Consider the following 21194-nt stretch of genomic DNA (forward strand, 5'->3'; position numbering starts at 1 on the left):
CATTTTGCTGTTCTGTGTGATAAATACTTCTTTTTTTTTTTTTTTTTTTTTTTTTTTTTTTTTTTTTTGATGAATGGTTCTCAGTTTTATATTTGTGACTATTGCTGTGCCCCTTCAAGGGTATTTATAGTAAAGTCATAATAGCCAATGCTGGGTTTGGTTTTGTAATTTTTCCCTTTCTAACAGCTAAGAAACCAGTGTGTTATATCATTCATGGAAAAGTTCAAACGTTTCAAATTAAGTGAAGGGTATACAGCTTCACAATGAATTATGTTCTTAAATATAATTAAAATCTCCATTTGAGAATGAAGCATGTGTCAGAGTTTGGAATGGACAGAAGAAATGAGATATTCAAATCAAACCAGAAGTTCTTTTTACCTAATCACAATTTGCATAGCCATGTTTAGAACAAAGCTGGTATTTTGAGTGGTTATAGATACTGACCTGTGTGTGCAAAACTATCTCTACACAGCTGGTGATTAATAAGACTACAGTCACAAAGCATGTGCATGCAAAACTGTGTAGGCAGTGCTAGCAGGCAAAGGGAATGCTCAACTAAGTAATTTTTTATATTCCTTATATCTATAAATGAAAACTGGGAAGCTTCTGTTCAGTCTTTTTTTTTTTTTTTCCTTTTCACCAAGACACCTCTAGGGTTTTATCTTAGAAGAAAGAACCCTTAGACAGAACCAAAGTCAATAACCCTCAAGAGACAAATGGAGACAGGAGAACTTAGCAGCAATCCCTTCAATATTTCAAAAAAATCCTAAAGACTGTGACATGACAAGAATAGACTGAAATGATCTGAGAAATCAAATATGAAAGAGATGAATTACCAGGTAGCCTTCACCTTCATTACTCAGTGTCATATGCATTGCTCTCTCCACAGCTGATAACACTGTATATAATACATTTGGTCTGGTTTGTGGGGAAAAGTGTTGTATGCTTTTGTTTAAACTTACTATGTGAAATTCCTCCTTCATTAAAAACGTAGCAGAGCTGGGCCCTTCAGTGTGTCAGGATGCCAATGATTCAGTGTCTCGATTTACTTCTTTCTTTTCTTCCTCTCTCTAGTGTTGGATGTTGTTTATTTGTCACTTGTTTTCTATAGCTATTTCTCCATTATTGTTTAATTTCTTACCAATTATGTTCATCTTCCTGATTTCTCATTTAATTCCTCAAGTTCTATTATGACAGGTGGCAGAAAAGTGGTTATCTGATACTGAAGAACAATTTGGGGTATTTACTCTTTGTAAGACTAAATGTTCAGGCACCTTCCTCTGAATGTTCTTGTTCCTGTCCTATTCCAGGATTCCGTTCCGCAATTTTTAACACTTATTTTAGTGAAAATTTGTCTTTGACTACTGTAGAATAAAGTTGGTGGTAAAAAAGTGGATCCAAATACTAGATAGTAAAATTTCTTCCCTTAATTACCTTGACATCTTGGGGAATTGCAAAGGATTAGCTGTTGATTTGGCATAAAATTCAGCTCCAAACTATAAACCTCTTCTGACAAAAGAAACCATGTTAAAGGAGGTTAAAGGGGAGGGAAGGAATTTACTTGCATATGCATCAAGCAGCTCACTTTTTAATGATGTGACATCGGTACTTGTAGAAGGTGAGGTCTCTGTGAGAAGGTTGTTAATATACCAGAGATCAGATGCATAGCAGCTTTTGTTTATATCCGATGTCTGTTATAGTAATTATCATGAAGATACTGAAATCTGTAAAAAGAACTGAAGATTACCAAATCAACAGCCTGGTTTAGGCAATATTAAGAAAGCAAAATGAAAACAATTTACAACACAACTTGTCTGACAGCATCTAAAGCTCCCCAGGGCATTTAAACCTGTATCAGAGTCGCTGGAGAAGAAAGTTATTCTTGCGGAGCCTCATGAAGTTGGGGAAAGGGGCAGAATTCATGACCATGTGGCTTTTGAGCAAGAGCATACTGAAAGAAATTAGCGTGAGGGCTGTGAATGAAACATAACTGCAAGCATATATTAGAACAATATTTTATGGGGTTGGTTTGGTTTTTATTTTTTGTTTGCAATGCTCTGTTTGCTTGCACTATTTAAAACCTTAATCTCAAATTTTGCTAGTTAAAGCTTTCAGTTTTATTTTTAAGCCTGTCTTTTGTTGGGGAGCAAGATGCATCCCAGTGAAACAGGAGGGTTAGAGGTAAAAAGTAAGAATATGTATGCAGGTAGCAGCAAAGGAGCTGCACCTTGAGCCACAGGTGCTGAAAGTGCTTCCTACTGCTCTGTTAAGCATCAGTGTGGGGACCGCGGCTGCCAGATATCAGCCTTTGGGAAGAAATTCCCTCCAGCAGAACAGTCCTCTCTTCTTCCCACTTAGAAGCAGATGGCAAAGAGGCAGCCCACATCCCCAGGCAGACCTGGATATGCTGTGCCTCTTTAGGCTGAAGATTACTTTAATCCAGTAAGTCATTGTTCATTTCAGTCATACAGATATTTGAACTGTCTTAAAGTAAAATAGAAATTATTTCTGGGGTAATCCCTGCATTTTTTCTGTAAAGCCAATGAGCAGTACAAACAAACCCGATTTTATACAACGTAAAACGTAGTAGCTAACATGGGCGAACTGCAGCTAAACTGTGAATGTATTTCTAATATATTAAAGCATTGGTTTTTACTGACCAAATATTGTCATAATATTATTTCCTAATAGTTTTCCAGCATTGTTATATTATGGCAGTGGTGATGGTAATTTATGAGAAGAGTTATATGATCACAGAATAAGGGCGCTCTGCATCATTCAGATGCTGCAATGAAGGAAGCAATGTATTTATTTACTCCTCTTGATTTATAGCTATGTTGCTTGGTTGTGTTTGGTTTTATTTTTTACAAGAGTATTTGACCACTTCACAGTCGTTAACTCCTTTAGATGTTTAAAGTAACAAGAGGTGCCTCTCCGAACACAGTGAGCCTCTGATCACTACTTAAAAATACAGTACATCATAACAGAAATGGTGGTACGCTGGTTAATGTATTAAATAACCAAGCAGCACAAAAGTGCTCAATTTCTCTGAATACTGCACTCAGAAATGGGTTTCTTTAGCAAGACTTCCTGTTTAGAAGCAGTAGATTCTAAAAGTGAATAGGTCATTTGTTTATCTTTTCAGCTCCTCTTGTTTGATCATTACTCCAATTTTACAAGGAAGCTGAGGCACAGAGATGAAGCACTAAGAAAGTTAGGAGTTAGAACCTCTTTCCTACTGTCTTTGATCTGGGAATCTGTGTATTTTTTCCCACAGAAAGCACCACTTAATCTATTTAAATTCATTATCACATATCTTTATAACTCTTTGAGGATCTGTGATACTACAATTGAAAATCATCCTAACATGTCTAAAGAAAGAAGAACGGCTTTAGTCATAGGAGTTAAATACAGAGAGGTACTGATGGCCCTCTCTTCAGTCCTGCACACTTTCTTAAAGATAAAGTAGCATTTTTTATAGCAAGGGCTTAATAGCTAAACTAAACAACATTGTCCAGTTGCACGAGTATCCCTATTTAGTTTTGCTAGGAATACTGAAGTTTCAGCACTGCACAGTCTGCATGTTTTGAGCTGTAAGCAATAGATTTTCCTGTTTCTCCTGTCCTGGACTCTTTGAAGTATACATTTACCATTGCAACTAGTTGCTGAGTTCCACAATAATGAGTACGGATGGCAAATATCCACTAGTGACAGATCTGAGAGCCACCGTAATCCATTCCGTTACCGCAGGTAAAAGTTGAACTTAAAATTAGCAGCATGCAAAAGAAGTGTTCTTTTAGTAGAAATTGTCATTTGATACTGTCTTGGTGGTAGTTTAAGAACGGAGTTTCAAAAAGTAAAAAGTGTCATGGTCCAAAAAGAAAAAAAGTGAAAAATGAGTCTTGCATACCAAATCAGATTGATCTTGTTAGCAATAACAAATTCCAGCTTCATATGCATCCTGCATGGTTGCAGAGTGAAATCAATGGTTATTCGCTTGCTTAAATCAAAATTCTAATTAACATGATTAGCAGCAAAAAAGTAGAAAGTATATGCTGGTTTTAGGAATTTGTGTCGAAAAATGACACCGTTACTGTGCCTGCCGTACTCTGTCAGAGTCAGGTGGTCAGGCGGTGCTAGCTGAAGAACCTCTTGAATTTTAATCCAAGATATGATAACTTGCACCTTTCTTTAACTCCATGTATGGGAAATTTGTCTTCCTCGCTACTTTGTTCTCTAATGTTCACAGACTTTTTTCTTCTAATGGTTCTGTTTCAGACAGACAGAAATGTTTTTCTCATGACCTTTCCACTGGCCCAGTTAACAAGCTGATGAGATTCAAATAACAGCTGAAGACTGCTAAGAAAATCTGAATAAACCAGGTGTACAGCCATTTACAATAGTTGTATATTTTCTCTTTTTGTTTCCTATTTCTGTTTGATTAAAAACACAGTATGAATAATGTTTTAGAATGTGAAAAGTTAAATCTGATTTTCATGGGATTTAACCTGATGTGTGGGAAATGTAAATCTAACCTACCTAGGAGTGTTTTGCTTGAATGTACTGGCATGCATTTTCAGTTCCAATTTACCAAATACGTTCTTCAGCTTCCTTAATTAATAGATCTGGTAAAGGAGGAATATTAGACATTACTTATCCTACTTGCCAAAGTTTCAGATTTTCCTGAGCCAAGTGTGAACAAAGAATTTCCTGTAAGGGAGTCTAATGTGGAATTCGGTGAGAATTTCAGAATTAAAACTGTAAGCTATGCTGTCTGCAGAGTGAAATAACAGGGAGTCTTTATTCTATCATGCTTAGAAATGACTTCCTGAAAAAAGATACAGTATTCTGTTCTCATAGGGTATCACATTATTCATTCCTCTGTTTTCAAGTTAGGCACACAAAAAAATGTTGACACGTAGCTATAATCAAGGAACATGTAAAAACTAAATTAGGGATCATCCAGATGAGAAAATTTTATTAACATAATGAACGATATGGCCTCCACTTTTAGTCTCAGAAGCAAATTTCGGTATGTTTTTCAGTCATTTGTTAATCCTGATCTCCGGAGTCATCAAAGAATACGCAAGAGAAATAGGAAAAAAATGAACATTTTCTGAAAACAAAGCACTTCTGTAAATGTAGCCTGATCTGAAACCTCTGAATTCTGATGGAAAGGTGCTCTCTGGCTTTTGAGAGGGGTGCTGGAGCTTTGCCTTAGTAATAGGTTGCCTGTCCATTCAGCTACATGAAGATATATATACATGAATTTTTGTTTCTTTTTGTTTTCATGCTAGCTTGGAGAGAAGCTTCTTTAGTGTCAGTTAAATCGTATCTATATAGTTTGATACTTTACATATTACTACAGATGAAACATAAACTTCAGAAGTGTTGGAAACAACTGAAATGAAAGAGACGAAGGACTGATTTAGAATGCAGAGGAGCTCTTTGTTGGCTATAATAGTTAAGGTTTATTTGGAAGAAAAGTGTTAAATTCCTTCAAATCAGAGGGAGGTTGTAGAGTCGTTGATGTATGGTGCTCAGAATCATGCCTGCCACACTGTCATACCAAGAATGCCAGTTATCTCCAGTGCCCTGCAGATGAAAAAGACGAATTCAGTCTCATTACTATACATTATGTTTTCCGCTTGAATAGGATGCCTGTTGCCTAGTCATGCCTATGAATTTAGTGCATGTAAGAAATTATATTGAACAGGATATGTAGACAGCTGTGTCAACCATTATACTTCTCTTTATATACCTATATTGATTATAAATATTAAAATGAAACTAGATCTGTGAGGGCTGTAAAATGGTAAATTCATTTGGAACTTCTTAGCTTTATGATTTTATTCATATTTTAACCATATTTTTAACGATGTTTACTATGTTACTCATATGACAACTATAATAAAAGTGTGTACACACAATCCATTAACACCTCTACTTTTTACTGTCTTCATTTTCTTAGACAAGCCTCACTGAAATAGAAATTTGCCATACTTCTTCACCTCCTTCCTTTCCCTTCTCCAAAATGAAGGCAGTTCTTCTGTAAGGACTGCTATAGTAGAAAATCTTTTTTATTTCCTGTAGAATATGGGAGGGATGGAATGGTTATGCTGTATACATCTACATAAAGATTATGATGCTATCTTCAAGTGTACCATCATGTTTTAGTCATTCCTTCTCTTACATTCACCATCCATTGAGATCTTGTGTCATTCACTACACACTATGGCTTAAAAAATGAACTGCAGACAAAGAAAGTCTGGGATATTTTCTGACTGCTTGTCTTTTCAGCTGAAAGAACTAACATTATTTTGAGGGGTTTAGAAGTAATATATATACAATCTTTTTCCTGCTATTATTAGGAAATTTAAACTCTGTCAGTGCGTACTCAGAACTCCCAGAAGCAGCAGCTGGAGATCTGCACATGGAGGGGAAGCAGACTATCAAGTTGAGGTCAGCAGTGCATCTGAGAAAGGAGGGTGCTCCCTAAGCCTTTTTTTTTTTTTGCCTCTGGCAGTAGGTAGAATAAAGAGGAGGGATGGTAAGGACTAAATACTTCAGACGCTCTGACTTGTGCTTTCATTTGCATATTTTACACTGGTTCAGTTTCTCTCCAAAAAGAAAAGGGTATGCACTTAAAATATGACATTTATTTTGGTATTGACTTGGTATTGTTTAGATAATTTAAAAGGAGAAGGAGACTTGATTACCTTTTCAATTTTTTCCTCCCTTAATTATGAAGACAAGTTTTTGGTCTTCTTTGATGTGCTTTTACTTTCTTCCCTCTGCGTTTAGTCAATGCTTCTGTATGCTTCTTGGTCTTGTAGTTCTGTCCTTGCAAGCTTCAATACCCTCATCATAGTTGATTCTGCTAAAGCCCTCATGAAAAACCCTGAAAAATATTCTTCTTGGAAACAATTCTGTCAATGTCTCATTGATTTCATTTACATCAAATCATGATTTTTTTTTTTTGTTTCTCTTGTTGCTGACTCATCCTGTCCTTCTCTACTCCAGATACATACAGTGGTGTCCTGACACCCTCTGTCATTCTGTCTTCCAGACTGGTGTTCTAGTTAGTAATTAGTCCTTGTCCTTGTGTCCCCTAGCTCTATTCCCACTCTGTCCTGAGGCAGTGATTCAGTAGCTCATTCTACTTAAGTTGATTCCGTCCCTGTTGTTTACCCCTACAACTGTTTATGGAGTTGCATGATGAAACAGATAGATTACTTCTCTATTTTAAAAATATTCTGCCTTCACGGGGAGGCTTGGTATTAACCTGGGGATTCATAACCTTGTTCCCTGGAGATCTGTGCAGTGAGTGGAATTACACCATCACAGCTGAACGCGTATTCGGGGGGTGGAAACATGTGGCTGGGGACACGGGAGGCAGGAGCTTCCCGAGAAAGACAGTTGCTAAGAGAAATGGCTGTGGAACAATAGTCTTATTTTCCTTGTCATCTCTCCCTAGATCTTTTACTTTAATGATTACTTTTAGCCAACTTTCTGAAAGTTAAAGGCCCTTTCAGCTCATCTGTTTTTGAGTGATCTCTGCCAGTCAGTATTAACATCCCCTTGGGGACAGGAGAGTGAAAAACAACTGTTCTTATTGACTTCCTCATTTTGATGGAGCTGAACTGTTTCCAGCAATTAAAGGTAATTTGAAGTTTTCTGGGAAGTGTAAAAATTGGAGTAAGTAATAGGCTCTCTTATTTCCCAGCCCTGCAGAGATTGAGCTGTTGCTCACTGAAGGCTCTCTTTTTTAACCTTTGTGTGACCTCCAAGGGATTTATGACCCACAGTTAGGGAAAACAGTACTAATCTAGTGCTCTTCCTGGTCTCAGATGCCACCTTTCTGCGAATAAAAAGTGTCATATGCTCTTCTCTTATGACTCTTCTCTTTTGGAACAGTGTCATTCTTAGAAGTGCAACATGAAGTATTGCTATTACTAGATTTATGGCAGGAATGTGCAGCCATGTATAAAGCTTGTTAAGCAGTTCAAGTTAACTTGGCACTAGAAAAGAGTAGATGGAAGCCTAGGATGTAAGACCCAATTGGGCAGAACTTCAGGGCCAAGGGATGACATAAAGAGGGCACCTTCATACCTGGTATTTGCTCTTAGATGATTTTTTTAGGTGATTTTTGAAATCTGTTTTACTGACAGAGCGATGTGTTGTAAATTATGCCAATCCAGTGTTGCTATAGGAGGAGCTGGCTCCTATTCCACTGTAAGCATTGTGACTTGTCAGGGATTTTATTTTTGGTGGAGATGATGTAAGGTGCAGAAAGTAAGTTGCTGAGCAGGCTTTCCAATGTAGAGTTTGTGATCCTGTTACTTACAAGGCATGGGTATTCTTACTCATCGGCAGACAAACAAGACCGTATTTTCTCCTCTTACAACTTCTTTTTTTAATTTTAATTTTTTTTTTTTACTTATACTGGCCAGCAACAGGAAAGTTTCCTTCCCTTCTCTTGTTTTGCAGTCGTACACAGACAGACAAATTTTCCATCTTTATTTTAATAATTCTGCATGTCAACAGAATGTCTGTTCTGGACATCCTCTCTTTGGACCTGTGTTCACTTTTAATCCTTTGCTAGCCTACCTCAGTGTGATGGCAACACACCAGTAATGGCCATTAGATCCAGTGCTGTAGCTTTTGTTGCTAGCACAGTACATCTGCTGCTGCAGAGGCTTTTTTCCTTTTGTCTTTCTCCCTTGCTGGTGCCATGCTTTTGACTGTTTAATGGTTACTGTGCTATTGAACTCCACAGGGGAACATATCCCCAAACATTTCTCTAACCTCATCCAGAGAAATCTGAGAGCTCTTCTCCCTGTGCTCCCTGCAGGAGCTTCCTGCTTGCTTTTTATGTTTCAGCTACTACACACACATACTTAGGTTTGACTCCTTTGGTAAAAGCTAACCTAATGAGCTATCAGAGAGAACAGCTAATGGCAGCGCAGCCTCATCCCCTTTCCCTATATAATTTTTCTTATGTACTTATGAAATCTTTTCTTCACAGGGTGATTAATTATGCTTATCTCAGACTTTTAAATTAATCATTAATTATCACATTTGGCTATTACTCTGAGTATTTGAGGTCTGCATGGCCTTGTGCTGTCCATACATTTTTACATCAGTATACTTAAATATAGTGCTATACTATGGCACTATAACTATAGTGCTATATATAGCACTATAACACTAGTGCTAGCGTTATTAATTGGTAAACAACCACTGAAAATCACACACAGGTTGTTCTGTAGAGTAGTATCGTCTTGGGGAATAATTGTTCTATCTCGTTAAAATCATCTTGTTTCCTGAGACATCACATATTTGTGGAACAGTGGGTCAAACCCACTGAGGGATATAGACCTAAAATGCATGCTTAAATTCTTTCTCAGCATCTCTCTGAAGCTGACCCCAAACTGGCTCCATCTCAAATGTTCTTGCTATTATTGCTTATTGCAGTAAATTATTCCCATCAGAAATTCTCAGCTGTTTCCAGTACTGCAATACTCAATATCAGTGATGGACTTGGTATCATGAAATAAAATGAGGTATATTCCCTGATTTTTTTGCAAGTTTGTAGCAAGGTAAAATTTGATACTTACATGATATGGCTGTGATTTGATATGATCCATTAAATGGCTCATTCAGTCATGCAATATTTGCCTTCACCTTTCTAGAGAATAGGAAGGATTTTTCTTCTGTTATGTTTTATTTCCTGATTTCTGTCATTGTGTTCACATGATATGTTCAAATAGCAAATGAATTTGACAATTTCTGCTGTTACAATCCATATGATGTAGAAGATATAAGTTTGAAGGAGCAGAAAACCCCAAGAAAATCAGATAGTAAAATTAAACCATGGACCAAAGTCAGCTCCTGCTGGGCATTGTACCACTGCAAGACATCCCTCATCTTTGGACAACAGTTCATGGGCTATTCCATGAAATAGCTAATTTTTATGAGCCCCAGAGCACTCACAGAAGTTTCACTGTACCCCTTCAAGTAATAAAAACATCTGATACTGTGAGGGTGTAAGTATTTTAATGTTCAGTTTCAAGTTATGAGGCTTTCGGGTGATCAGTGCTTTCCAAATTCAGACGTCTAGCTTAGTGCTGCGTTCCATAACTTTTTATGTCTGAAGGCTCAGATATTTGTCATAATATATATGTAAGAGGAAAAATTGGCTGCATTTTGAAACCAAGATTGTAGAAAATTATTTTGAAATAGTCTTACCCTATGCATTTCATTCTCTCTTGTCATAATGTCTATTACACTGCGAGCTCATAAGCACCTGGACATGTACCTAATTGACAAGTTAATCAGTAGTGTTGCTTTATTCATGAGTCTCAAATGCAAAGAGCTAACCACGAGGGAGATAGAGCCTCTAAGACAAATGATGAGAAAATAAATGATAATATTAAAAATACTGTGGATTACTTTTTTTTTCTTTTTGGTAAGTTTCATGATTTAAACCTGGCTGGCAGCCAACACCACACAGCCACTCATTCAACCCTTCCCCCTCAGGAATGAGAAGGAGGAAATTAAGCAAAACGTTCAGGAATCAAGACAAGGACAGGGAGGGATGATTTACTCATTACGATCATGGGCAAAAGACAGACTCCTTAAGGGAAGAAAAAGAACATAAATTTAATTCAAACACTAACAACAACAACACTTAACAGACAGAGTAGGACAGTGAGAAGTACAATCACATCTTAAAAACACCTTCCCCCCACTCCTCCCTTCTTCCCAGGCTCAGTTTGCTCTGATTTTTTGCTACCTCCTCCCTCACCAGTGGGGCAGGGTAGGGCCAGAGGTTGGGGGTAGAAGTCAGTCCCTCACATGCCATTGTTACTGCTTCTTCCTCCTCAGGGGGAGAACTCCTCACACCCTTCTTCTGCTCCAGTGTGGTCCCCCTCTCATTGGAGACAGTCCTCCACGAACTTCTCCAACATGAATCTTTCCCATGGGCCACAGCCCTTCCCAAGCTGGTCTGGTATGGATCCCTCCTGAGTATTGCAGTCCTCCCAGCACTGAACTACAACAGCAAGGGCTTCCCAGAGTCCTGGCCGCCTTCTGGTGCAGCCACCTGCTCCTGTGTGGGCTGCAGGTGGGCATCTGCTCCACCAGTGACCTCCATGGGTGCAGGGGCACAGCCTGCCCTCGCACCTCAGGCTGGAGGGGTGTCTCTGCCCTGGTGCACCTCCCCCCCTTCCTCCTCTTTCCTTCCCCTGACCTCACTGCTTGCATAGCTGTCTTCCTCAGAACCATCCTCACAACTGCAACTCCTCTTCCCAGGTTCCCCTTCTTAAATACGTTATCACAGAGGTGCAGCCACCATCACTAATTGGCCCAGCCTTGTACAGAGGTGGGTCCAGTTTAGAACTGGGGAAGCTTTGAGAAGCTTCTCACAGGGACCATCGCTGTAGCCCCTTCCCTTGCTACCAAAACCCCTGCCACATGCACAAACCCAACACACTGAGAGAAGAAAAAAAAAATAAAAATATATATATACTGCTTGATTTGGTATTGGCAGCTTAACAGTAGCTTTAATGTATGTCTTCAGAAAGTGTAGGGTTCTGAAGAGCAATATGAAGATGGTGACCAGGCTCATATGAGCAATAACCAGCAAGTGATCAATGCTGAATATCCAGAACTGAATAGAATGAGAAATACCATAAATACAACAAAACAAGATAAGCATCTATACTTTTTCTTAAAGAGCTTTGTGATAATCTAGGTTTAGACATTTGGAATTTAAAAATTTTAACTTCTTGCTTAAGTGATATATGCAGTGTGGAAGATGCAATTACATTGCAGCAAGCATAGCTACAGCAAAAAATATATGCCGTAGACAAGTATTGAAAATGACAGTGGTACATACAAGAAACCTGACAAGTTGTGAAAATCAGAACTGTATCACTTCTTACATGATATTCTGGGAACTGTGTTAAAAGAAAACAGGACTAATCTTAATGAAACATAACCTCTCCATTGTGCCAAACTACTGTAAACTGAATCTGACTGGCTGCTGCACTGGTGACGTTTTGTAATCCAATTTAATGGATTCCAGCACTTGCCTGGGCAGCTGTTGAAACCTTCCATTGATTGCAACCTATGTCATCTTTTCATCTGCCTGTTTTACATTTCAATTATCATCTCCACCTCATTTTGCCTCTTCTGATCAGGTGGGTATCTAGCAAATGTCTACTATCAAAATAATCCCAATATTACATGTAATTTCCTGTAATGATTCTATGCCACCTCCAGTTCACATTAGGCTCCTGTCTCAGTTAATAACTAAATCACACCTCACAGATAAAACTTGTTATTTACTCTCCATGTTTTCCAGGCTCAGTCTGCTCATTGCTCCTCACTGAGTTTTGATTCTTTGCTGCACTTTCATTTAAATCTGATGGTCAAAGTCCTTCCTCCATGCATAGAACACACATTTTTCCTTACTATATTCTTTATAAATGGAAGTTGAAGTCTTTGCTTTTAGTTTTCTAAAATGCCCAAGTTTGTGTTGTTGGTTTTTTTTTTGTTTTTTTTTTTTTTTTTAACCAGTGTTTTTATTTATACACTCTTTGGTATGTCACTTAAATTGTCTATGCCTAACTTTAATGGTCTTTAAAATGAATACCATAATACTTAATTCACTGGATTATTGCTATCAAATTAATTAATCCTTTGAAAAATCTTTTGAAGTTCTCATTTGTAAGGTGCTTTATAAATATGTAATAGTCATAGCAATAAAATAATTTCATTTCTTGGGATTCAGGCCAGTACCATATGAATGTGGGACTTTTGTTTTATTCTCCCCACAAATAGGGCTTCATTTTGTGAGTCATAACTAAGCTATTCCACATCTCAGTTCTATCTGTAAGTAATGATTGTTTCTTGTGCATATATATATCAAAGAAAATTTTAAAGATTCATTATTCATATTCCATATGAACCACTGGAGTCCTTAACTATAAAATAAGCCTCATGGAAAGTGTAGATTGTTTCTCTTTCAACCTTATCTTCAGTTTAGAAGCATGCAATGAAAATATGCTGTTTACAGGTGAGGCATACTTCCTGGTGTAAGAGTCTTAAATGGGCCAAAACATGTGGAGTATTATTAATACTTATCAGTAAAACAAAATATTTCAAAGAGGGTATCAAAATCCCAACTTACTTTTTTGACTTTAGCTTTTTGGTGGGGAGAAAAAAGCCCATACCATGCAAGTGCTGTATGTGTGCCAGTGTCTCTGAAACACAACTAAATCTAGGGAAACCATACAGTGGTGCAGAATACAAAATTGTGACAGAGGCTACTGAAAAAAAATTTAAATCCAATTGTAATTGTAGTTTTAGACTGATGTAATCTGATTTTCAACAGATTACTGAATTTGAAGGAATCATTCCTGTTCTGCTGAATGTTATACGTTACTTAAATGTCGTAAGTAAAGAATTCATAGAATAGTTTGGGTTGCAAGGGACCTTTAAAGGTCATCTAGTCCAACTTCCCTGCAATGAGCAGGGACATCTTCAATTAGATCAGGTTTATCAGAGCCCCATCCAAACTGGCATTGCATGTTTCCAGGGATGGGGCATCTACCACCACCCTGGGCAACCTGTGCCAGAGTTTCATCACCCAACTTTCTTCCTTAGGTAGGCTAAATCTACCCTCTTTCACTTTAAAACCATTACTCCTCATCCTATCCCTACACTCCTTGATCAGGTGTCCCTCCCCATCTTTCCTGTAGCTTCTTTAAGTCCTGGGAGGATGCTAGAAGGTCTCACCAGAGCCTTCTGTTCTACGGCTCAACACCCCCATCTCTCTCAGCCTGTCCTCACAGGGGGTGCTCCAGCCCTCCGAGCATCTTTGTGGCCTCCTCTGGAACCACTCGAGCAGGTCCGTGTCCTTCTGATGTTTGTGTCCTGAGAGCTGGACCCAGCACTGCAGGGGGGTCTCACAAAAGCGGAGCAGAGGGGGAGAATCCCCCCCCTCCCCTCGCCCTGCTGCCCATACTGCTGTGGGTGCAGCCCAGCAGTTGGCTTTCCGGGCTATGAGCACACGTTACTGGCTCACAGTCAATTTTCCATCCACTGATACCCCCAAGTCCTTCTCCTTGGGGCTGCTCTCAATCCACTCATGGCCCAGCCGGTGTTTGTGCTTGGGATTGCCCCGACCCATGTGCAGGACCTTGCACTTGGTCTTGATGGACTTTCTGAAGTTCATGTGGGCCCACTTCTTGAACTAATTATCCATTTGAATTTCCTTCCTAAAATCTACTCGTTTTGTATGTAACAAGAATCTAGCCTCAAAGTGCAAGTAAATCTCTGATATAAGTATAAACATGTCTGTGATAAGTGCTTGTAAGATCAGGACCCAAGAATGGCATCTTCCTTCTGTGTTATAGCAAAATACTCCATTTTATTTATATCTTATTTATACTTTTACTTGCTTTAATTTCAATTTATTCCATTAGCAAGATCACAAGAATGAAGAAGTAGGACAATTTAACAGCTGAAGTGGCTTTTCAGAAAATTACTCAAGTTATTGGCATCATTCACAATTTGCCTGGCACCATTATATCTAATGTAAAATGACTAACTTCATTAAGGCTGAAATATTAGCTGTAGGAGGGGCAGACAACTAGGCCTATGGTTCTCTACCCAACTGTTGCTTAATCATTTCTATTTATCATTCAAGACAGGATAGCTCCAGAATTAAAGAACATTTACTTATCTATACAAATACAGACATCACCAATTGCTGTGAGTTTATGAAACTAAAAGAAAGAAGAGGCAGAAGGTTTGTAATATGTCTGAGAACAATATTAGAATTATTTGAGTTTAGGGAATAAAATGGGGAAAATAGTAATTGTCTCTCAGAGAATAATACTTGTAATATGATAGTAAGAATTGCTCTGCATATCTTTCACTGTCCTTGACAAATACTGGAAACACAGCATTTGAAAACTTTAATTAAATCTTCACTGCTCCACTGAGAGTTAACATTTTTCACCCTTTTTCAAGGAAGAGCTGTATAGTAGTATAATTTTTATAGAATTAGAAACTCTCTTCTAAACTTGAAAATGGAAAAAAAAAACCAAAAACAAAACACACAGCCTTTTTTCTCTATTTTTAACTTATAGTAGTACCGCAGGCATTCAAATATTTACATATGTAATCATATTAATAACTGAGATAAGTTTATATCATGATCAAAATAATGATGAAGTTATTAAGTCTAAAATGTAAGAAACATTTTATAAAATACGAGAATAAATTTTCAAATCTGTTTATCCTTAAGCTATACAGCACTCATGACTGGCTGCTTGCACGTGTAATGCTAGTTTATAGTAGGAATATAATTATCTACTTTTGACATGAGGTTCACACAGTAGTTTCACATGCTGTTGTTACCTTTGTTGTTGAAATATGTTGAATATGTGATATTACAGTTCTGAATATTTTTCTCATTTTCCTGTAATTTGGGAAGCAAACAATGAAAGAATATGTAAGAGGTTGATTTTATTTTAGATAAGAACATCAAGGCTCTGATTTCTGAAAGGGCTGATACAGCAACATCTGTAATGGGTGCCAATGCCTGGGCCTAGGCAAAGGCATCTGTTTGGAAAATCCTGGCCCTGGTTAATTCTGCAATAGCCCATAGAGATTGAGAGACAAAAGATATACTGTAGCCTGAACCATGGTCTTTTCCATTTCTTTCTTCTAATAGCTCTACATTAAACAAAATTACTGTACAAAGGATTTTTCTAAACAGAAAAATACTGTTGAAGAGATAAGAGATATTTAAAAAATAGAGAGCATGAGGAAATGCCATGCAAGTGGTGGTTTAATTCCTAAGCCTTTTTGCTCTATTTTTATTATTCTCTGTAGTTAAATATTAATAGAGTCAGTGCCACTTAAGCAAAGTCATTTGTATCATCTCACTAGCCTACATGGAATTAAGGAAGAATGAACTTCAGCTCTTCAAGTGAGCAGGAGATAACAAAGCCACACGACATAGAAATGATTGAATTTGCCAGCAGTGTTTGTGCAATGCTTGGTAATTTATAAGGGCATTTTCAAGAGATTCAGTGGCTGGGATTCCTTGGGGGCAGTTCTCCTGGGCACTGAAACTGAATCAACGTTTAAATGGTTTTACTTTTAGAGTGCTTTAGAAAAAACTGTAAGTAAATAGATGTTTTCATAATTAATACAGTAACTGCAAATCATGCAAGGATCATTTGGTTTTTGAAAGGAGTGAAAACAGTGTTCTCATTTGGCTGGGCATAATGCACTGTGTTTGTTAGAACTGTGAAGAAATGTAAAATGCAGATTGCTGGATTAAGGCAAGACCAATTACTCACTGATCTGGATGAATCCACTCCCTCTTTAGTAGATAATGCATCTGCTGTGGAGGAAATAAAGTGAGCTGGATGTCAGGGATCTGAATTCTTCCCTCTGCTCTGCCACTGATGTCCCTGTGCATCCCACCTCTTCCTGCTTCAGATCCCCTTTGGCTAGAAACCCGAGTGGCAATGACCGCCTTCAAACAAACATCGAAGTTCTTAATTTTCAAGACACAATGTGTTATTTCCACCTTATACGTTTTATTTCCAACCTACTCCTATTGTTTTTTTCCCTTTGTAACATCCTCAGTATGTTTTAAAATCTGACTGTTAATGTTTTGCTGCAGTGCCAGCATTTCAGTAGAAGAGCATAATGGAGATTGCTTTGCCTCTGTATTTGTACTCGTTCTGTGTATTTACAAAGGGGGACAGGCTGCTAGACATTTGCCATGTTGATGCTATAAATACCCGCTCCCTTGATTGCTGTAAAATCTAATAAAGTAGGAATTTGGGGGCTTGATGTCTCTTTTTGTGACAAGAAGGAAGGTGATATTCTGGCAAAGGCATAGAGTGGGAGCAAGAGACAAATCTGCTTCTGCCTCCTTGATTTCCTGCATGGTTTTGAAAGTCTAGACAAAGTCAAAGCAAAAATCCTGTCTAATTTTTGTGGGCAATTTTTTTTTTTTTTTTTTTTTTAAACTGTTGGCTTCAGTAAAACTGCTCAGGCTTCATCATTGCTAGTTGCCACTCTTGTGTCTATACTAACTCCTTTACCTAAGATAAGATGTAAATAGCATAATTACAGAGTACTCAAGGATTTAAAAGTCTTTCTCTTTCAAAACCTCTGGAGGAAAAGATATAGTAAAATTCTAAAAACCTCTAGGGAGATGGAAACCCCAAATGGCCATCCGTTGTCATTAAAACAAGGTAAAAATATTTTTGTCTTAGTTTTCTTTCTAATGAGCTCTTGAGATTTGCAACATTGCAAAAGGGGTTCCTGGAATGAAGGAAGTTGTCAGTTGCCTAAAGAGGCACACTGGCGAAAGAAAAGCAGCGATGCTTCCTCTGGCTCATTTATATTATAACAAAACATCAGAAAGTGAAGCCGTTGTTCTTTCCAAAGAAGTTCAGGCTCTGTGGGATGAAGAGTATTGCTTCACTCTTAATGTTGCTGCTGGTGCCTTTTCTACTTGCCCTTCCTATTCCTTGAATTTCCTTGATTGCCCTAGCTGTGCAGTAAAGAAAAATTCTCACAGGGTCTTTTGGCTGAATCTAGGTAAGGCTTCTGTCAGTCTTAATATATTAGTTTTATAGATTTATCAGATGATGTTCCTTCCCAGATCTGTGTCCTTTACTCCATCCAGTATATTCTGAAATTGCTAGCTGTGTTAAACTTTTGGAACAACAGGTAACTTGTCTCTGAACTAATGCTTCTTTTTGCTAGGCTTATATTACCTAGAGAAAGGCTGCACGAATTATTATTATTTTTCTTTTTTTACACAGACTTGTTAAGATATGTTTTGTTTTTATTTTTTTAGCTTTAGACAAAGTCATTCAGTTCATTTCCTTGTAAAAATAACTCAAAAGTAAAACAAAAGAACTGAAGGGACTGCTGGGAGTTGAGCAGCACTGATGATTAATGGCCTGCTGCCTCTGAAAACTGCAAGTCAGTTAGGAAATTTCTTAGATAACTTAACTGGAATTTCGTATTTTAGTTCATATACATATACACATGTATATTACTATACATGTATGCTTTCTTCCTGACGTATACATGAAATTTCTGTGCAAATTTTTGTTGAATACTGAAATGTTTTCAGTTAAAGGAGTTATGTTGTAAATTCTGTTACTGTAACAGCCTTCGGGGTATATGAAATGACACTGGATTTGACAGGAGACTTGGATCCAGTGGCTAGATATTCCCACAATGGTTGAGATTCAAATCAGAGTATGTCAGTCATGTTTGGGGAGCTGGTAGTAAATATATTGAACTAATCTCAGGAAGAAGTTGGTTTAAAACCAGCTTATAATTTTCATAAGGAACAACTACCACACTTGAGACCATAAAGGTAGAGGCCTAGCTTGACTGCAAAGTCTGTTTAAAAACATAGACATTTCTTCTGATTCTTACCTCTTATTCAGTTCACATTGAAGTGAATTTCACTAGGAATTTACTTTTATTGTGTTCAAATTTATAAAACCAGTTTTCTGTTTAAAAGGTGCAATGTGACATCCAACCTACTTCGACTTACGGAAATACTTCCATGTGAATAATTACTGGATATCTCTACTGTACCCAGACAGATGGCTGCAAATCAGCTCTCTGACATAAGATATATTCCTCTACTGGAGGCTTTTGCTATATATCTTCCATAGTAATCAGAAGTTTGAAAACACTCAACCAATTAGTAGATATGTAGCAAACTGTGTGTGAACAGCATTAGTGGCCAATTTCTTCCATTTTGGAGATGCCACTCTATAAAATTAGGGGGAAACCGTGCTCGGCTCCAGGGCAATCTAACACTGTACAGTTGGTCACTAACCAGGAATGACACCAGGCAGACCCATGACTTAGAGTTTTTATCCACACCATTAAACAACTGGAGTTTTGCCCACAAGTTAGAGAAGAAGACTGATTCCAGTGACATTTGGTCATAGTTGTTCTCCTGATTTATTGCATGGCATTAAATAAGTCATCTTGCATCTCTCCTCACTTTTAAGGTCAATTTTGGGGGAGGATTCTTTCAGCATTACCATCATGATTTGGTCTTCCAGATGTTACTGTAGTATATGTTGTAACTGTAATGAAAAATAATGTAGTTCAGCTTTGCATAAGAAACATTAGTGTGCAAAGTATATATTATCTTTGATTGAATAGATTAGTCTGGAATTGTTAAAACCAATCTGCTATTGTTCAGGTAGACCTAAGCATGTATTACCTCTGGTTCCAACCCATGTTATCAATCATAGACTGTTAAATCTGTTCTCAAATCATGCAGTCGCTGTCTTTGTCTTATCAACTGAGTACAGAAAAAGTTCTGTTCATGTGGGGTATACAGTAGCGTCGCCCTATCTTCTTTTCTTTTTAAATGAGTCATAGACATTAGCAGAAGCATATAGATTAGTCAGCTGCTTGTTTGTTTTTCAGAGTGGGGATAGACCTTAATGAAAAAGAAAATGATACTGGTTGTAGAGTTAAGACAGAGCATAAGGCAGTTTCGCACATACCTTGTTGCAGCTCATTGCTTTTAAACGATAGAAACAAGGGGGTTTTTATTGAACACTGGTGATATATCAGATATATATGTCTAACTCTGACTATGGAAGCATGATCACTTAGATAATTCAGCCCAGATTTTACAGTAGCTCCCTATGTGCTTAGTCCAGACTATAGGAGCTGAGCAAACTTGCCAAGAGCAGCCATGTGAAACAGAGCTTATTGCTAAGACACAGGCACTCCCAAACCACGGTCTTATATACCAGGGCTATGTAAGATACACCGCCAAGTCTCCCTGCTAGGCTTCTTTGAAAATCTTAGCTTTAATGTAATTAAGCAACAGAGTGAGCTCCAGTTGCCTTGATGGTTTGAGTCTCAGGTACCTAGCTGACAGTTTCACTGTGTTTCTGCATTATGTCTCTACTTTGATTAGGCCTAGATACATTTAATTAGCAGGTTGTTTGATCAATTAGATGATGAACCTTAAAGTCACCTTCTTGCATAGATGTGCTTTGAACAACAATTTTAATCTTAGTGACAGCTCCTCTATAAAGAAAAGGGGAGAAACCGATGTAATTAAGATGTGAGTGCACAAAAATGCCTATGTGACTTTGCAGCATAAAACTAAAAATACTTTGAACGCAAAAACATAGAAGATATAGAGTTCAGTGAATGTAAACTCTGAGGTTTTCAACTGAGTTATTATTTGTTTATATCTAGGTCTGATGATGAATAGGAGAGAGGTACCTGAAAACACACAATGTTGTCTTTGCTCCCACTTCATTGATTTCCCTAGCACCAGACTTAGGCTAATGACGAGTGGAAATTTAATTTTGTTTAGTGCCTAAGTGTTACTGTTGTAAAATGCTCCAAAGTCTCTAACGAATATCAGTAGCTAAAAAGAAATGCAAGAAAAAAAACCCACGACCACTTAATAGAAAACATTTACTAGAAAAATTCTGAAATGTTGGGATGGAAGTAAGTTGAAGTTCTCTTTCAGACAATCAGAAATTGTTCCAAATTGTTGAATTAGTGGAATCGGGAACAAGGATGGGTCAAGATTAATCTTGACTTGTGAGGATTATGCAATGGCCACATTATGCCGTGTAATAAAAATAATTACCAGAAAAAAAGAAAATGGAAGCGATTTTGAGGGAGTGGCTTATCTCCCTACATTTAGGTTTGGATCTGCTTCTGTATATGTGCTCTGCAATTTCAACTGTTGAGCAATCTAGAGGATGTTCCCCTATACTGAATCTTGGTGTATAAGTAAGGAATTAGTATTTAATGCAAAGTAAGTTGCAGTGACAAATAATATGTCCATTTTTTAATAGCTACAGTCTCTGAATCAAGGATTCAGAGATAATTCCCCTGCTGGCATTTAAAGTTTTGCCAAATACAGAAGCAGGGATCAAAGAAAACATTTTTTTCAGCTGTTTAAAGTGATTTAAGAGGTGGAAACTTAGTCCAGAAGGGATGGGAATGAGAAGCAAGAATTTGTATCTGTGCACACCATGCACAGGTGAATATGTGTGTGTGTGCACATATTCAAATACACATGTCTATAGCATTCACGTCAAATAGTTCATTGTGTTTTCTTGTCATGAAGG

The 21194-nt window shown here is 37.6% G+C and overlaps 1 protein-coding gene across 5 annotated transcripts in view; it reads left to right on the plus strand.

Moving 5' to 3' along the window:
- The window catches only part of LRRC4C (leucine rich repeat containing 4C), a 550036-nt gene that overhangs the window by 499889 nt on the left and 28953 nt on the right, over nucleotides 1-21194 (plus strand). Inside the window, exon 3 of one of the 5 annotated variants that reach the window (XR_003398498.1) lies at nucleotides 4279-5708. The exons of the other annotated variants lie outside the window; for them this stretch is intronic. The gene's annotated coding sequence lies outside the window, so the exon portion shown is untranslated. Of the gene's footprint in view, nucleotides 1-4278; nucleotides 5709-21194 lie in introns of those variants that run through there. 5 annotated transcript variants of the gene reach the window in all.

This window comes from Athene cunicularia (assembly GCF_003259725.1).
Source record: "Athene cunicularia isolate RWA chromosome 5 unlocalized genomic scaffold, athCun1 chr5_part1, whole genome shotgun sequence".
Classification (NCBI taxonomy): domain Eukaryota; kingdom Metazoa; phylum Chordata; class Aves; order Strigiformes; family Strigidae; genus Athene; species Athene cunicularia.